Below are 19298 nucleotides of genomic sequence, written 5' to 3' on the forward strand. Positions count from 1 at the left end.
GTGAGGATCTCGAGGTTGCGATGTGACAGAGCAAGAGGGGGGTGGAGCTTGTGAAAATTAGGTGTTAATGATTAGTGTGGGGGGGGGGGGGGGGGAGTAGGGGGTCTAAGGTATCAAAGAAGGGAACAAAGCAACACAATTAAGAAACAATGGTTATCAGATGATTCAACTGGGACCAGAGGAGGTGATGGAAACAGAGTGGAGCAGCAGCAAGGCTCCTTTATCCTCCCTCTATATGTGGAAACAAGTTCATGTGTTTCATCAACACCCTCTCATGCCTCCTTTGTGTTGGCAATGACACATCCATAAGATGATAGCGAAGAAAGTGCTGATGCCAATGACACAGTGATAATATGCTCAGTAAGACATTTCATTTCATGCAGATGAAGCACTGGATAAGTGCAAGAACTGTATGAATGAAAGAAGATTTGAAAACCAGCCTTTTTAACAGATGCCAGGACATTAGATGGGGAAAGATGAGAAACAAAGTTCTTAAACCGGCTGTGAACCCTGATCATCGTCTGACATTCTCCTCTCAATGATTTTTTTTACGATCACGATAGCACGTGATTCGCTTGATCCGTTTTTTTAATTTGCTACTGGCCACAGGAGGTTTGACTATGTCAGGCTGTGACATGTCCTCCGTCGTTTTGTGGCCGCATGCTTGTGCATGGATGTGGCGATTAACAGATCATTTCAGCTGTAAAATAAAGGGAAATAGAATGTTTACAAAATATCCAGATGAGGCAGTGCTGCTGTGAGGAGTGAGATGTGCACGAACCGTGCTGCTAAAGCTGGCAGTGTGGCTGCTCTAATCTGTTGCCATGGGTGCCAAGGTGAAAAGCAAGAGGTTCTGTGATACACCAGACTGCACACTGCTCACGCAGGCAGGCAGTGTGTCCACGGCCTGAGTCTCCTACCCCAGAACCGGATATATAGCAAGCACTACAACACCTTTGATAACTTTGCATGTGTATGACAAAGCGCGTAGTTGGATTGAAGAAAGCAAAATAATCCATTTCTGATGGTCAGACGTGCGCTTCCATCGGCGCGACCTCCGGAGCCCTTCGTTCCACCTATACAGCAGAGTATAAAGGGCTGCCTCTCTAGATTCAAACCAAGACTTGGAGGAAACCGCCTGATGGCATATCTGTTCGTGATTTGCAACATAAGGTGGATCAGATTTGTGTTGGTGGGATTGTAGTATGTGGAGCATCTGAGGCACTAGAAGGCAGCAGCCTCACAGGGACGGCTTCCACTCTCTGAAGGCTGACTCTGGATCAGCCACTGGCTATTTGTCACCTCCGTCTGCAGTGTTGGCCCGCTCTGATCATTTCCTCCTGGTAGCTGCTCCCCCTCTCTCCCTGTCACGGAGCTCGCGTGGGACACTATTTGCTACTCATTCTTACCTCACATCAAGCATTTCTCACGCCACCCGTCCTCTACAGGGCATTTCTCGTCCACTTCTCTGTCCTCTGCTTCTGATTTGTTTTGCTGCCTTCCCCGAGCTCACGTATCATTCGTCACTGTCCATTGAACTTTCTATTACCCTATCGCTCACCTTCCACCCGCCCCTTGTTGTGTGATCTTGCACTTCAGCTGTCAGATATTTGCTTCACTTAGTGTGTGGCTGAAATGCTTTTCCTCTGCGACGTCTTTATCAGCGGAAAACACATTCCGTCGAGTAGCTGCATGAGGTCGGCAGCATCGGTTTAGTCCATGCGTCCGTTCAGGAAGAATTATTTAGCCAGTGTCTCACACATGGTGGAGATATTGGTACTTCAGTCCGTCATTAGTACCACCTGAATGAACTAGAGGGCATGTAAGAAGGGCAAATTCCCATTTGGAAGCATACGTGTATGCTTGTGAAATCGTGAATGCCTGTTTCCCATTAGATGCATGTGTGTGTGTGTGTGTGTGTGTGTGTGTGTGTGTCTGTATGAGGGAGTAAAGAAAACAGGAACATATGGAAATGTCAAGACAAAAGGATGTGTAACTCTGAAGCCATTAATTACACGGTCACAGGCAGTTAGACAGGAAACTCGGCTCCAGCTGATTAAGTAGAGGTGTTTCCCTTGTTGGTACCTGTGAGATTTAAAGCGCTAAAGGTCTAAAGGGGCTACTTAGTTTTGCACAAATCTTTAAATGATCTCTCATCTTCTTCCCATGAGCTCAGAGATATTTAACAGAAATGAAATGACACTGGCCTTCCTGATGCTTTCTCAATGAGCCTGCACTCACCAGATGAACACCTGAAGACTGTGGTTTTAAAGTCTTTTTTTATTCACACAAAATTAGGACACTATTTTTCTGGTGGCTTGTGAAACGGGCGGTGCTGGAGATTCACAACTTCCCATAGCAGGTGTGATGCCGCATTTACAGCAGGAAGGGCTGAACACCATGGCGACATAAGTTAGCAGCATGATTTACGATATTTTGCAGTGATTTTTTTTTGTTGTAGAATTTTGTCGCTACTTTTATATTAGATGCGCTTATTCTGTGAGCGTTAATATTTATATACTGAACTGTAACTGCCACCGTGCTGTGGATCTTGCAGCCCAGTTGCCACAGGCCCGAGTTCCCGTTTCTGCCGTGTGAGATTACAACAGCTGTCAGAACGTCTCTCAATACCTTGGAGGGCGGAAATATCGGATTTTGTCAGAAAGTTATGATGCAATCCAGCATCACTGTTAAATGTTATCCAGTTGAGTCAAAATGGACAAAAAGACCATGAAACGATAAAGGACCCCCCCAAATAGCAAATAGTTACTGCAATACAGCTGGGGAACTTATTTTTTTTTTTCATCTTTAGCACTTGTCTCTTATTTGTGCAGCAGTCTATATATAAGCAGGAGAGTCATGCCATATTCTCGGGTCTTGTGGATACCTCCGTCATCAAAGCGTTTGACTTTCATTGTTCACATGAGCTGTTTTGAAAGGTGAGGTCACACAGGTCGTTCCTGAGAGCACTCAGAGGCCGCCTGTTCTGCCCCGGCAGGCCGGCGAGGAGCAACGATCGCGCTCCGCTCAGGGAGCTGTGATGCGTCACATGGCTGCCTTTCAGAAATCAGTTGTGTCAGTTGCGCCACAGCGCAGTGAAAGCGGTTCACATGAAATGATGAGATATTCTTGTATCCACAAGTTTATATTGGCAAGGAAGAAGGGCTTCCGCCGTTGCACGGCAGTGTGGCGCTTGAGATCTAAGCCTTTTCTATGAGGTCCCTTATGTGTTTCTGTGGGCTCCTCATGGAGTCTCATTGCATCGGTGGATTTGGTGTGTCCAGCGTGTCCAGCTTGTCTCCAACCTCTCAACCATTGCCAGCTAGCGTAAAGTCCAGTCACCGCCATGACCCGACAAACAACAGGCAGCTATAGGAAGTGGATTGATGGATGAATGGCACCACTGTTAAACATGGGGGGTGGGGTGGGATCTGAACTGGTATACCAGTGCTTATTTTGTGGGTGTATTTAGATCAGATGATTGCCCTTGTACAGTAGTATTTAAGTGAAGTGCCTTTTATAGCACAAAGTGCACTTTAATTTGCAGACAAATCAATCGTGAACTCCCATCAATGCATTTATGTCCAGTTCAATTCAAAGGTGTGCTTAGGGGACAATCAGTCCCTGGTGAGAAGCTGTCATTTCTTCAGCTATACTATGAGATCTGACAGCTCACAGATATGAAAGATTGCACAACCGGAATGATACAGAAATCTCATTTCTTATGTTGTCAGTGCACAGCAGTGTCAGTGTATGGCATCCTGGGATCTCAATGGCTGCAGGATATCCATTTAAAATGAAGGATCTAATATAGAGGTTAAGCTGTGAATGCTAACTATAACAATTTTTAGATGTAATTTTGCGATTCAGTAAACTTGTTGATTTTTTTCGTGCCTTCTCTCATCTATTGGAGACGTTATTGAGATGCTTTGCACCCTCAGGGTTTTAATATGGATTGTTCACTATATTGGAATAATTCTATTGTATGGATACGTTCGAGAAGTTCAGGCAATTCGCTTTATGGCGGTTTTCCTGTGTGCAAAATATCCTTAATTTCTATTTCTACCATAACGATGTCTTTGCTGCCTGATTGCTTCTATTGATTTACATTCACATCTTGCATTCTGTATTCTGTATGGTTCCTGAGATGCTGTTTGCATTTGGCTGAAAATCTGTAACCGGAGACCTTTCTTTGATTTAAAATCAAATTAACGCTTTAATTTTTCCCACTTTTAGACTAACAAAAGTCTAGTTCTATTCCAGTTTTGTCAGTAACACCTGAGACATTTGTCCACATTTCCGCTTCCTGCTTTTGCTTGCTTCTGGTTTTAAAAGGTCCTGCACAAATCTTTTCAATAGCATTTGTTGACTCCAACATTTTTTGGTGAGTGTGAGCAAAATGCAGTTCAACTGGGACCTGCTATTATTTGCATGTGGCCAGCAAAGCTGTCTTTTTGTCTGCCCATTTCCACCAAGGTAAAACCAGCGGTTCCTGTGGGACTGTGTTGGATACCATCCCGTGTGTGTTCCTCGTTCAGCAGATATAAATGAGTTGAACTACATTCGTGTATGAAAAATTAAATAAAACTTAATAAAGAGTTTTCCTGGTGGAGAAAATAAATCCTGCCCAACAGACCTTTCCTGTTTAATATGCTTGTTACCTCACTGCACCTACATTATCCCTCATAAGTAATAAATAGAGCTGTTTATTTAGTTCTGCTGATCAGAGAGTCACTATTTTTATGTTGTGTGATTGGTACCCCCCCCTATCTGATATCTTAAGGGAATTCCATGTACTTTTGCCTGTTCTCAATGTGGGCACATTTTCACCACAGATCGGTGGCTGAGAGAGCCATTCTCTTCAAAGATGATTCCTGCATAATGAATGTAAAAATGGCTGATCAGGATGGGAGAAAAAAACAAATCACCAGCTGAAGGCGCAGGAAAGCAATCGCACAATATTTACTCATGAAAAACACGAATTACGGAACAACAACGCATGATTGTAACTCGCTCTTTGTCGACCTGGGTTCACATTTCGGATGTGCACGTGTGTAATGCCGGATTTATGGGGCAGTTTTAGCACCTGACATTAGGGAAATAAGATGAAGCGTATTCGCTGCGTGTGAGCTGCTGCTTCCATTCTGGCTTTGCCCTGGGACTGGATGAGTCCTGTCACCATGTCTGACAAACTGGGTGCCGCAGCTACAAATCACTGGCCTTCCAATCCCAGTCGATATAGTGAGACCGAACCTGCAGGCAGCTGCTGTGATGTAGGTGTGTGTGTGTGTGTGGGGAGGACAGACTACTCAAGGGACGTATTGATTACTTTTTGTCTGTCCCTGTCCCCTCCCACCTCTGTGGTTCATCTTATTTATAGAGGGTGGTAGCGGCCAGTTCATTTTGGCTCTGCAGTATGTTACAGACTTGTAGTGACCTGCCTTCTCTGGGAGGCTTATTGAGTACATAATACCATTATAACGGAATGAGAACTGGCCATGAGCTGCTGCGTGAAGCAGCCCCATTCTTTTAGCCTTCATAAACGCGCTGTAATGTCTCACACAACTGCGGCGTGAATGGCATTCAAATTCAAATGCGTGATGCGGCATGCCTTGCAGCTCTGATGGGTGAACAAACCACCAAAATGTTGACATGTCCATAATCATGTTTGAGCTATTTGATGAACACGCTTTTAGATGCATAATAAGTTGGACTGCAGGTGATGTTAGGGGTGTAACGGAGGCGCAGGGGCAGGCGCTGCTTAGACTTGGCACTTCCCGATTAGATTCACTGAAGGCTACGGGCTTTTTTTCGACAGGATGTGGCTTTGTACTTTCCCACAGAGGCAGCACTGCTGCATAATGTGGACTCTCACTAATAAATCCTCTTCTAAGCAGCAATCTGAGCTGAACACACGAGAAGATGAGCATCAGCATTAGTGCTTTCAGCAAATGCCCGAAATGTCACATATTTACATTTGGCTGGCAAAGCCCACCAGCAGTTTAGTGTTTTTGATTTGTATTTTTCTCGTACGTAACACAATAGGAACTCAGGTGATGTGGTATTTGGGCCACAAAGTCTGCACATGGAGGAAACACTTTAACATGGGCCGATGATTGCCTCCTGTATACTTGAGATGATATGTTGATGAAGAAAATGAAGACTCCATTCTTATCCAAACCTCTGTAGCTCCCTAATTTTAACCAAATTGTTTTTGTCATGTCATTAATCCTTGACCATTGTGTTGTGAAATGTCAAAACAATTTAATATGTCCTGCAGTGATTTGATTTAGATGGATAGCAGCTTTAGATAAAAAAAAAAAAAAAGCCATCACACTGGAGGGCAGTTACACAGAGAACATTTTGTCGATTTCTTGGGAGGGCATGCCAGGAGAGGCTATCCATTTTCCGGAGGAGGATTATCCGTCTCAGGCTAATACAGATTTTGGTCCCCTAATCACCAGCGAGTAAAAGAACAAAGCCATGAGGAAGCGAATAATTTGATCTGAAAGCAAACCAGGACTTCTTTGGGCCTTCTACCTGTATAAAAAAAAGAAACTCCCTGCAGGTTTAGAAATTGCAAATGGCCAAAAGAAATTCCAGATTCAAACAATGCCTCCTGCCTAAATGAGTATTTTATTGTGTCACAGTCAGAGAATAGAGTGGGAAGAAGACGGCAGGATGCTACGCAGCACAGTGGAGGCTGCTCAATGCAATTTCTCATCTTTAGCTTGTGTGAAAAACATGAAAACACCTGAAGGGAGGTATATTCCTTTCATCCCACGGCACCCTCCCAGAGACTGAAAGACACTCAGCGTCTGCGTGTGCCCCTTGTTTACATCCCAGATAGATAATTTAGTGAGCGCGCCTTCGGACCTCGGCGGAGCAGCAGGGGTTAATAATGAATGCGCTTAATTTAATTGAAAATGCATATACTTAACACTCAAATGCAGACACTGCTCAGGACAAATGTGTTAGTATAGTTCTTGGAAGAGAAGCAGGAATCTGCAGCATTGCTATATTTACAGTATGGAGCCTCCAACCTGTGTGTGCTGAGTAATGAGTATTGTAATGCAGTTAGGGAGTAGAGATTTCATTTGGATGATAAACAGACACACACACACACACACAAACCTACACACACAATGGTTAAATACCATTTTGACTTGCACATTGTTAGGAAAGTAAGTAGAGCAATGCCAGCTGTTTTTTTTTCCCCATGTAATTTCATTACATTTTTGACAGTTCACTCTTGAGAAAGGGTCAAAGTGATATCCTGCATGCGAAGCCTCCTGTTGTCAAATATTTTGTACCATTGTGTCACATATTTAAATACAGACAGGAGCTCTGATGAAATGGAAACATGATTAAATGGAGATAGAAAGGTTGGAGCTATGTCGGAGGAGTGAGGGATGAAAGTGACTTTAAATCTGATATCGCCGATAACAAGATCACTCGCTGCACAAGAAGCACTTCCTGCTCACTTCCCTCTTCTGCTCTTCTTATTTTCCGACGTCCTTTAACTCCCTCGTTCTGCTGACTTCACCATATTGTTAAAGACTATTTCCTCCTGCTGGTGGAGAATGACGGATTCCAGGTTGAGACGAAGCTGTCAGGCCTTTTTTGGGGGAAAGTAGGCCAGTGTGTGCGTGCCATGCATGCCCTTTTCTCCAGTTATGGAGTGGCTAATACGAGCGGGGAGAGGCAATGCTGTTGACTGTTTGCGAGCGCGCCGGGCTGCCTCAGATGCTGAAGACAAAGTCAGCGGGATGCTGAGATGCCAGAGGCAGTTTTCAGCGTTAACCCATGAATATAAAGCTGCAAAATGGTGTGTACTTGGTTGTGTTTGAGGGCAGAAAACCAGATTACGAAGAGGAAAGCAGCAAAACACAAAGAAAGTACTTAGCTGCAGAAACCTTGTCTCTGAAAAATGTCAGTTATATTTAGCTCATTTGCAACATCAAACTCGTTTATGGAGAAATGTATTCACTGCTGGGATTATTACCTGAGATAAGATTGCTTTTACGGAATGAAACACTCATTCATGCACGGCACAGGAAGGTGGTTGGGTTGCATGACACGAGTCAAAGAGCAGGACTGTTACCTGAAGGTGGGAAAACCAAACATCAGTCTGCACTGTGTGTACAGCATGTGTACATTCATCAGAAATGGCCTTTATAAATGCATGGATAAAAGTGAGATCTCGCTGACTGCATGGGCATCAACATGTGTAACAAGTAACTCAACATTCCTCCACTTGATTAAAGGTGAGCCAATCACACAAAGCCATAGTCATGCAATCATTTAAAATAGATCAAAGATTATTCATAATGCATCATGCATTAAAATACACAGCAGTTAGAATTAACTGAGCTTGTGATTACGAAGTACGAACAATGTACAACATTCAGCGCATTCTTTGAGATCCGCCCCCCCCCCTCCTGATTATTACTGGGTTCAAAAACACTCACAATTAGTTCTTAAAGCTGCGTTCTGATTTTCTGACGCGCCTCTCCTGCAGAAACCCACTGGCTGTTGTTCCAGCTCCACCAAGTCCGGCTGATCGCTATCTACTTCCCATTTTGTACACAAACGTGAAACATGTGGGCACGCTAATATCCTGCCTGCATCACCGGAAATCAATAAAAAAGCTCCCAATCGGAAAGGTATCTGGGATCAATGCGCAATGACGTTAGCTAGAGGGCAGATTGTATTACAGTAATAGCCGGATTGAGCGCATCAAGCTTCGCACTCAATAATGGCAAATTGTGTTGGGAATGTTTGCGTGTGAATCTCACTGAATATAAGACGTTACCTTCTTGCAGCAGCTGACTGTTTTTATGTGGGGCTGACCACACTAACCAAGTGGATGTCCACGTTGGTGAGTGTGGGCCTACGCTGCAACACTTTGACCTCGTACAGTCTGCAAGCACGGCGCCTGCTAAAGAGAGGGCCGCAAGCGATAGGAGGGGGAGGCAGCATGGCGTGTGTTGGGCTTCATTTCCGCATAGTGTTACATTGCTCCTCCACTTCTCTGCATGTGCGATGGGGACACTGTGCGTTCGCAATCAATTTATCTGACAACTTGTTACTATTGGGATTACTGTAAGACCTGACATAAAGACATTTGGCATGATGAAATATATAATAAGGGAATTAAAGACAACTCAGCCAGTCATTTCCAATCTTTTCTAGTGTTTCAGATATTTGTCTATCCGACAAAAAACACATTTCATTCCATGCTTTTCTCATGTTTTATTGAAAATTGCAAAGCCTTTCGCTTTGTTCTGAAATCTCACTGCTTTGCAAAACTCAATCTCATGTTTGCCATAATGTCCTTAGAAGTGGCCCTTTTTGGTTTCCACTGGGTTTCCCCACTGGGAAATGATTTACGTTTTAAAGTGTTTTAAATAAAATCCTAAATGTGCTACTTTCATGGAAATATGCTCAGTGGTTTTTGGCATCATCCAACTTATCATATATATTCCTTCAAATGTAACCTCTTTGGCCAAACAGCAGAAAAGTCCAATTGGCTTTTACTGTATTTTCTTTCTCTCATTTGAAAAGGAAACAATTGGCTCACATTTACCGCGGCGCTCGGTAGAAATCAGTTAATGAAGCCTCGAGGGGACGCAGGAAATGGTCTTTAAGTCTCAAAGAGTTACTTTCTTTTCCACACTTTCTTGACACAAATGATCTTTCATCGACCGCTGTGACTAGCTGAACGGCTAAACACTGATCATAGATAGATGATAGATAGATAGATACTTTATTTTGAGTCTGCAGACCTTCGCCTTCATTCATTTAGCCGGTTGTCTCTGAATATCCCTCAATTATTTATGACATGTAGGCTGAATCTCATTTCATTTTTGCTCATGGCACCAGTGATGCTGGCAAAGTGGGGAAGGATTTAAAAAAAAGAAGGAAGGTTTTTTTCCACGTTAAATATTCATTCCTTCACTATCCTTTTAGTCTACAGGGAAATCCAGGACCCTTGATAACATGGCTAACAACTCAAAGGTTTTGATATATGAAATATTGCATTTTGGCGTTTTGGAATCTAAAACCTTTTATTTCTTTGTTCTCATTTTGGAAATGGAACCTTTTCTCAGAAATAGAAATTAAAATGTGCTCAACAGATACCACTTACATTACAACAAAGTAACCTTCTTGGATCAAATCTTGTCTCCATGGTTCAAACTGCAGCAAAGCTAAAGAGAGTATAATTGCTTTTCAGAGGTCACAAGGTTGCCTGATAACTTACTTTGCTTTTGTGTCTGTGCGTGAGTTGTGCATCCTGTGGGTTATCGGTCGGACAACTTTGCCTCTGCTTACAAGAAAACATCATGGGTCACTGCAGTTGGTCAAGTGAGAAAAGCAGTCCTGTATTTATTAGAGAGAACAAAAACAAGGTGAAGAGTTTGTGTGGATGTACCATATAAAAAAATGCTGAAGTTGTTCTGTGAGTTGGGTTTGGTCTGCTGGGCGTGTGGGTCCAAGAAAAACTGATACACATTATCCTTCCATAAGGAGTGGATGAAAGGATCTTCCCTTCGAACTGCCACCTTATTGTGGTGTGTGTGTGTGTGTGGGGGGGGGGGGGCTTTATACTTCTAATAGGGTCTCCCTACAAACAGGCCCTGGGTCACTGGCCAAAATTCCCTGTAAGTAAAATAAAAGCACGACCATGACGTCACATGATATGGCGCAACCAGGGCCCTAACAGAGGATGTTGGCTTCTTCGCGACTGGATCTTCATCGTGCACTGGGGCGGTTTGCAGCCGAGCCTGAAACGAGTGGAATGACAATCAGCACCTTCAAATTTGAGGACAGGGTTCTCGCCTGGAAAACGGTGGTTTGCCCTCTCCGGGTCGGTGGAGAGTCTTTGCCCCAGGTGGAGCAGATCAAGTATCGTTGGGTTTTGGTTCATGAGTGACGGAAGGACAGAGCGTCTGATTGACAGATGGATCAGTTCAGTGGTTGCAGTGATGCAGTTGTATCGGTCTGTTGTAACCGAAAGGACGCGTTTCCAGACACAAGCGGTCAAAATGAGTTTCCTCCGCAGGGTGCCTGGGTGCACATTTAGAGACAGGGTGAGGATCTCAGTCACCAGGGAGGAGCTTCTCCTCCACATCAAGAGGGGTCTGCTGAGGTGGCTCGGACATCTACTACGGATGCCTCCCTGGGGAGGCGTTCCGGGCATGTCCCACTGGGAGGAGGCCTTGGGAAAGACCTAGGACATGCTGGAGTGACTATGTCTCTCAGCTGGCCTGGGAACACCTCGGGATCCCCCCCCCTCGGAAGAGCTAGGGGAGGTTTCTGGGCATCCCTGCTCAGACTGTTACCTCCGCAACCGCAACCCGGCAGAAGATGGACGGATGAAAGGATAGACAGATAGAACATGTTACCCAATTATTTTTTGCTTGCTTGACTGTTTTGTGGTTTTAAACGCAAATTTATAACACTTATAGTACACAATGTTACGCTTAATTACATCTCAGAAGTGGAACAACAATTACCCCCTTGATGCCTTTGTGTTATCAATAGCAGTCGGGCAACATGATTTCCTCAATCAGGCTGTATAAAAGGCGGTCCTGGGCCTTTAAGGCTCAAGGTGAGGCAGGGAGGTTTGTTGCCTTCCAAGGATGAAAAAGTAAAGCTCACACAGATATTTGACTGTTGAGAGCAACACTGAATGCCTTTAATTTTTTAGACATCTTTTTTAATCTATTCCATTACGCTCGCAATGGGGAGGCACCCCCATTGATGTCTAAAGACGCATATCATTACAGCAGGGATCGGAAAAGCTCATTTCACATCGTTCCTCTGAAAGCTAGATTATGTAATCTTTTATGAATCAGGGCTTTCTACATGCTTTAATCATTGATGTGTGTTGTGTGCTTCGCTGCGTCCTTTCTGGTGATTTATTGGAATCGTTTTCTTCATCACATCTTATATGATATCATACTTTCTATTTTAAAGCCACTTATCTAAAACTTTATGGCAAATGTATAAAAGTATAAAACGGTGTCATCCTGGTTTTTATTAAGTTCTGTTTTGGCGGCTTCATCTATATCCAACCCTTTATTTATAAGGTGCCTCTGAAAACTTGTTGTCAGTTACCAGATAAAAGATTTTTTGTATGTGAAGCAAAATCAAAGTGAATCTTGAATTCCGATTTGGAATCTGAATGACCCAGAATCGGCAAAAACAAAGATAAAAAGCTGAAAATCAAAGAATTGCTGCACAGTTGCAACAATAAACTCACCAGGGGGTGAACGTCCTGCACCGTAGAGCTCACTTTGACTTTACTGCAGCGAGGTGAGACGTTAAATTACCAGCGTTCAGGAAAAACAAACGGTGGGGCGCTAATCTCCTCAGAGAGTAAATACATGCGCGTCGTCTGCAGGAATCGTCTCCCGCAGCATGAGAGATCAAGTCTAGGTGAATTTAAATATCATGACACCATTGGTAAATCAATCTCTAAATGAAGCTTGACCTAAAGTGTCTTCAGCACAAACTGGATTTACAGTCTTCTAAATTAACGCAGATTTAATACTACTCAAACTCCTGCCTTTCACCAGAGGGGTAACAGCTAGCCCCTCCCACCTATCTTTACTTACCCAAACGCATTAGTCAGAAAATAATAGTGCAAGCTTTAAGCTGCTCGTTACTTGAAAGGATAATATCACTATAAATAAAGAATGGATAGAAAGATGTGTTCAAATGTTTCAAGTTGTCAGAAGAACAGATTCTTAAATAGTATACCGACACCTGAGAACTCTAACTAAGTACAGTGAGAAAGTATTTGCACCCCTGCACAGTTCTGATTCTGCAGCCTCCCCCATACAGCAAAGCAGTTCTGGCTGATTTATGGCCTGTTGTACTTTCCAGTATAAGATAATATATGAATTGTAACAGCTTCATATGAATCTTTAAAGTGCTGCACGGAGCCTTTAAAAGTAGAACTCACTGTCTTACGTGTCTAAGGTTTACAAAGCTTTGACATTCTCATTCATGCTTGTCAAATATTCAGAAGCTCAAACCGGTTAATATCACTAATATCAAGCCATTTGACATCCGTCGTGTTTAAAACGGCATTCGCTGCCTTTCAGAGGAAAAGATACACATCATGCAAAAATCAAGATGAACGGCACGGGGGCTCAGCACAGCTCCGTTATTGGCCCTTTGATTTATGGCCCAGTCGTGTGAGGCAGTGATGTGCTTTTTCCATTCGTTTTTTTTACATTTTATAACTGCTTGTTAAAATGGTCGCTGCTGTAATACTCAATCAATTAATTCAAATGAAAAATGCACAGTGAGCGCTGGTGTTAATAGGCTCCTTGCTGATTCGGAGGGAAGTTATGCTCGCTGACAAAATGTGCAGAATTTCCAATTAACAATTTTATATGAGTAACATATGTTCAGCCACTCGGCCTTAAAGCTGGTTGTTTGTCAGGCTTTCATTAGCAGTACTAATTATAAATACACTATCTTCTAGTCATATAGCTAAATTCTGCTCAGCTGCTTCATTTGTATGTTTCTTTGAAGCGTTGCTTTCCACTTTCGTTTTGAGAGAATCAGGGATCACGGCACTTGAGGGGAGTTTGGTGTTGTCGGCTCTTTGTAGCCAAAAAAGAGGAAGGATGTTTATCATCTTTAAATTCCCAATCTGAAGGCAGCAAAAAAGCCTCAGGATTCCTGTTTACACACTGACTTGCTAACAAAATCACAAACGTGGATGTTATTTGGTTTATTTTTCTAGAATATGAAGATTGAAGATTTTGTTTTCGTGTTTTTGTGAGGCAACGTTAAAAAGCCAGCAGTCAGATTGCAAAATAAACTTGTGCAAAAATATCTAACATCAAAATGAATTTCATTTACTTCAATATATTCCTAGCTTTAGAGTTAATGCACATTTTTGAGCAGGTGTGGGACTTAGTTTAACGGGTTTGTTGAGGAAATTGAGTACAAAAATGTTATGGCAGGTATTTTTTTTGTCCTGAGGCCCAACGCAGTTACTTTATTCAGCCGGAATGTCCTCGCATAAGCTTGGAAGGCTGTGTTTTGTGTTTGTTGTACCAGAAAAGAAATAAAAAAACACAATAAAATAATAAAAACTCCAGTTGATGACTTTCAGGCATATCATCTGGGTGAACATCTGTTATTTTTAAGTCTGTGACAGATGTGTAAGTTACCCATGCCACAGGCACTTAAACGCCCCCTTACATCACAGATGGTGGCTTTTCAACTTGACTTCATGAAAAATATGGATGGCCCCTTTTTTTTTATCTTCAATCCTGAGGTTACTACGTCCATGATTTGCAAACACAATTTGTTTCTTTAAACAGAACACTTTTCAGCCATGAGCTCAGACTGATAGCGTCTGAAGATCATTTTGATGTATGATTTGCACTGAGCTTTGATTGCATATGGGGGACGGAGTAATGGACTAGTCCGTTTTTTCATAATTATTGATCACGAGCGTTTTATCTAGACCCTTCGCAGTTATTCCCAGTAAAACGTTAAACTTAGAAACACAGCTTGTCTGTTTATGCTGATGGCCTCTGCGGCAATCAGGAAAGACTTTTTATTGGAATTGAACCCAAAGTCCTGTACAAGCCCCTAAAACAAAGGAGGATGGGTTTGTGTCTTTAATGATGAGCAGCTTCAATAAGTTGGATGGATGTTTACCCTGCTTTTCTATCCAACCGTGTGCCACGAGGCTTCATATTTTTGTTTTTATTTACATTCTTGCTTTTTTTAAAGACCATAGACAGACTGCATCCAGGAATGGGACTTTTTTTTCTTATTCCTTTAGACGGTTGCTGCTGCTGCTGTGGATGACGTTGCGATTCAGTGGCCTGCTGCTGCTGTGTGTGTTGGATTTCATTGTGTATTGCTTTGTGTGGATATTTAGGCCTAGCAGCTCCTCGGGGATCTGTGTGAGTCTATGTTGTCATATAATGTGTGTTTTACTTCATTTCTGCTTGCTCGTGTGAGTCAATGAGACTAACTGCCGTTAGCTCTTGTGTCGTAGCTTATGACATTGATTTGTGTTCTATGCTGTCTATCTGTGGCGAAGCATCCTGCCAGTGTTAATGTGATGCGATTCCAAGGTGGCTCAGTTGAAGGACAGCGCTGAAACTCCAGCTGTAAAATGCACGATCATCCTTCTATCACCTGCTCATTGACCTGTTTATTAACAGTCCGATCAGGCGTATGTAAGCATTTCTCAGCTCTCCCCATCTCTTGTCACGCCTCACCAAAAATTGTTTTGAGCATTTTACCCATCGCTAAATTCCAAATATTTTTTTACACATGAAATTAAGTTTATTTATTTACTTGACATGGACAGTGCAAATGCCTTTCAGGGATTCCAGCTCGCAGGCCCAACTCTACTCATCTTGTTTTTAAGGACTATAAGCAAGCTCTGCTTCTAGAGCACCAAATGAAGCCTTCCGGCTCTCTCTTCTGTCAACAGTCGTCGTCACGCCAAGGGAACACATTATATTGGTAGCAAATGCACTTTGCATGTCTGTGCTGATCTTAAACAATGTTATTCAGACACATTATTAGAATATTGTTAATGTGAGGCAGCAGAAAAGTAGGAAACTGAAATGGCTGGTCTAAAGTTAACAGTGCAGGACCATGAGATGTGTCCTCTAGAGACACAGAGCATTCACAAATGTACCATTTACACTGCTGGTTGCACACTAGGAATGATAAGAACCTTCTCTCCTAAGTGTTTCACTAAATCTGGACCGTGCCTGATCTTCTGGATGTGTAGAAGAATTTAATTTCAGTTTACGTGACATTAAATCCTGTAGATTTTAATAACAGTCAGACAAAGGTTCATTCTGCACCCGCTTCCTACACCAAACAGACAAATAAGAAAAAGTACTATAGTCTATGGGCGGCTCGGTGGCGCAGTGGTAAGCACTGTTGCCTCACAGCGAGGTGGTCGCAGGTTTGTCTCCGGCTTGTGGCCATTCTGTGAGGAGTTTGCATGTTCTCCCCGTGTCTGCGTGGGTTCTCTCCGGGTTCTCCGGCTTCCTCCCACCACCAAAGACATGCAGCCTAGGCTGATTGGTGACACTGAATTGCCCGTAGGTGTGAGTGTGTGTGTGGCTGGTTGTACGTCTCTGTGTTGCCCTGCGATGAACTGGCGACTTGTCCAGGGTGTCCCCCGCCTCTCGCCCATTGACTGCTGGGATTGGCTCCAGCTTGGCCCGCGACCCGATAACGGAGTAAGCGGTTAGAAAATGAAATGAAAAATGAAACTATAGTCTATGATAAAACTGTAATTCATGGAAGGAGCCCTCAGCAGAGCAGTACAGCCTGCTTTTAAGAGAATATGCTTTAAGTTTCACTTGAGAAATACCCAAAGCCTTTTCAGTTCTTGAATGTGGTTCTATGGCTAAACAAATAACCCAATAAGCAGAGTTGGGCATGGCTCCTTCCACCTTCTTAGTATAAATATTCTGTCTTTGCCCAGAGCACAAATAAGGATTCAGTCAAGATCCTGTGAATATTTTTTTCAAATGTCTTCATTGCTGAACATTTGGAGGCCTCCGGGCTTTTCCTGTTGCTGCTGAGACATTGATATTTAACAGATATCTGGACGCACAGAAGCATAAAGAGCAGCAACTAGACCTCACGATGGACTTTTCATCTGACATGTTTTATTCTAAAGTCTCTGACTTAGAAAAGGTGCCTGTCTGCAAGCCCCGATGTGGGACATTTTCCTTTTTATGATGCTGGTGAGTTTTTCAAATGTCCTTTTTTCACTGATGCGAGAGACTTTCCATTCAATTTGAAGCCACTGAATTTTGGCACATTGTCTCGATTGCGAAAAATGCAAGCAAAATGATTTGCTATATATCCCTCTAACAGGAGGGAAAATTTTACGCTTTGGCTGAGACGACTTTTACATCACCGTTCCTAGTGCAGTAAAAGTGAGAAGTGCACGGAAACCTGATGATTTTCATGTTTTGCTTTTTTTTGTGTGTATTTTTTCCAACACTAACTCACAAAATCTATCAAGATTCAGGAATTGAACTCACCGTCCTCAAGTGGCTCAGTGGCAATCAATCATTTGGCTTAACATAATTTGACCTCATTTAAACAAAATCAGGAAATGCCCTTCAGCCTTTGATAGGTGGTGTCTTTAAACTTAATTTGTAAATGAGAAATATTTGTTGGTAGCATATTTTTTTTGTAAGGCTTTGCTTCTCACTTGTGATGCATCAGTAGAAAGTTTTAGCATGCAGCATGTTTCAGCCACAGGTCAGAGAAACATGCTGGCAGCTCTGCCTTGTTCTCATAGGTTGATGCAAGAAGCAGAGGCTCAGGGTAGATATTCATAATAATGAAGGATACATTAATCAAATGCTCAGGAATGATGCAGATGTGCCTTTAGCCAACATAGTCTGACTTAAGTTATTTAATCTCCAAGGTTTTTAAAATGAAATCGAGGAGCTGTCATGACCTTTCAAAGTTTAAAACACTCAAATGCAATTTTCAGCCTTGTGGGCACATCCATTAGAAACGAAGTTACATATTTATGTTGAATCTGATTAATTTTTAGCATATAGAACCAAAGCTGTAAAATAAATATTATATATCTACATATATTCATATATGTATACAGTATACCAAATACATTTGGCTATGAAAACAGGAATATGTCTTCTTGACAGGTTTTTCTCCCACTTTCATGAATCAAATGCAAAACTCGTGCAGATCTAGAGTACAGAATATATCAGATAACCCCAAGAACTTCATATGTCTTTACACTAAACAGCTGGAGTGCACGCAATGCAACGAGGCACTAAGAATTGAAGCATCCACCTGTCTTATATTCTGCATCACAAACCCAGGAGTATTGCACATATATTCTGCTCTGCGTTCTTTTCATCCACTCAAATACAAGCCTGCTGTGACAGTAGACAGTCCAGATGGCTGCCTCAGTCTGACTACTTGAAATGACTGTAACAATTTAAGCTGCTGTTTTTCAGGAGGGGCGGCTAATCAGGACCAACTGTGATCACAGTGGCAGCAAAGTCCACTGGATGAACTGAGACATGAAAGAACTTGGTTTTGGAAAATGCGTTGATTAAAAGTTGGAAGATACCAGCGCTGTGTTATAATATTCAACACTGATTACTCGAGCATAAAAAAAGACTGTTGCTGCTTTCAGCTGTTCCAGTGTCAGATAAATGCACTAAGACACAGAAAAATAAATTAGCAGATGAGGTTGAATTAATTGTTGCCCTGCAGAGGCGAGAGTCGACGTGGGGGTATTACGCCACGCAGGATTATCATTCTTGAAACAGCATGCAGTATTTATATTCACTCACAAGTGAAAACTACAATAATAGTAAACAAAGGTCAATGGTCTTTAATGGCCTAAATTAGTTTGTATTTTCAATTGATATTCCATTATATTTTGAATTATAATGGAAAGCGCATTGGTGAAATATAAGAGTTGCTGAAACGACTCTGATTTTGATTCAGAGGGTTTGACTGGATCAAGGGTGCTGGAAAGTTTAACTTGACAAATAAATTGCAATTAATGCGGGGAAAAAAATAGAATTGGAGATGGAAATGTTAAGTAGTACCGTTTTAAAATTATATGTCAAAACGTATGAACAGAATTATTTCCAATAGCATTACAATATTTATTACAGAAGCACACAAAACCAAACTAAGTTTGAAATGAATTCAATTCAATTCAGTTAATTTTTATTTCTGTAGCGCCAGATCATAACAGAAAGTTATGAAGCAGCCGTCACTGTCATCCCTGTCATGTCTGAATAAAGCTAGTAAACAGTTTCACATCACACACCAGTTATTTAAATTATTTATTTCCACTTACATTTGTAGGATGCAAAGTTTTCTCAAGTAATTCATCAGTTTTGAGAGGTGCACAGTAAGTGAAAATGCACTTGTTCTTAGAATTTAAAATCCCATTTTGTTATAGGTGCATCTCAGAAAATTAAAACAACAAAAGTAAATTTTTCCCTTCATTTATTTCAAACAGTGTAACTTTCGTATACTTTAGATATACTGTATTAGAAATATGTAAATCCTTTTTGTTTGAATTACCGGTATGTTTAAGCATGGTTATAGCTTATATAAATACAAACAATCTGGAAACAAAGGTCAAAGGCTGATTTGATTGCAGCCTTCATCTATATTGACCTGGCGTCTCTTCATCTTCAAAACCCCAGATTCGCCATACGGTTCAGGTCAGGTGATTTGACCGACCAATCACATCACGGTAGCACTAACCG

The 19298-nt window shown here is 42.1% G+C and overlaps 1 protein-coding gene across 1 annotated transcript in view; it reads left to right on the forward strand.

Annotated features, from left to right (window-relative positions):
- The window catches only part of tspan4a (tetraspanin 4a), an 87111-nt gene that overhangs the window by 24570 nt on the left and 43243 nt on the right, over window positions 1-19298 (forward strand). The gene's annotated exons all lie outside the window — the stretch shown is intronic.

Source organism: Brachionichthys hirsutus, chromosome 1, assembly GCF_040956055.1.
Source record: "Brachionichthys hirsutus isolate HB-005 chromosome 1, CSIRO-AGI_Bhir_v1, whole genome shotgun sequence".
NCBI lineage: Eukaryota > Metazoa > Chordata > Actinopteri > Lophiiformes > Brachionichthyidae > Brachionichthys > Brachionichthys hirsutus.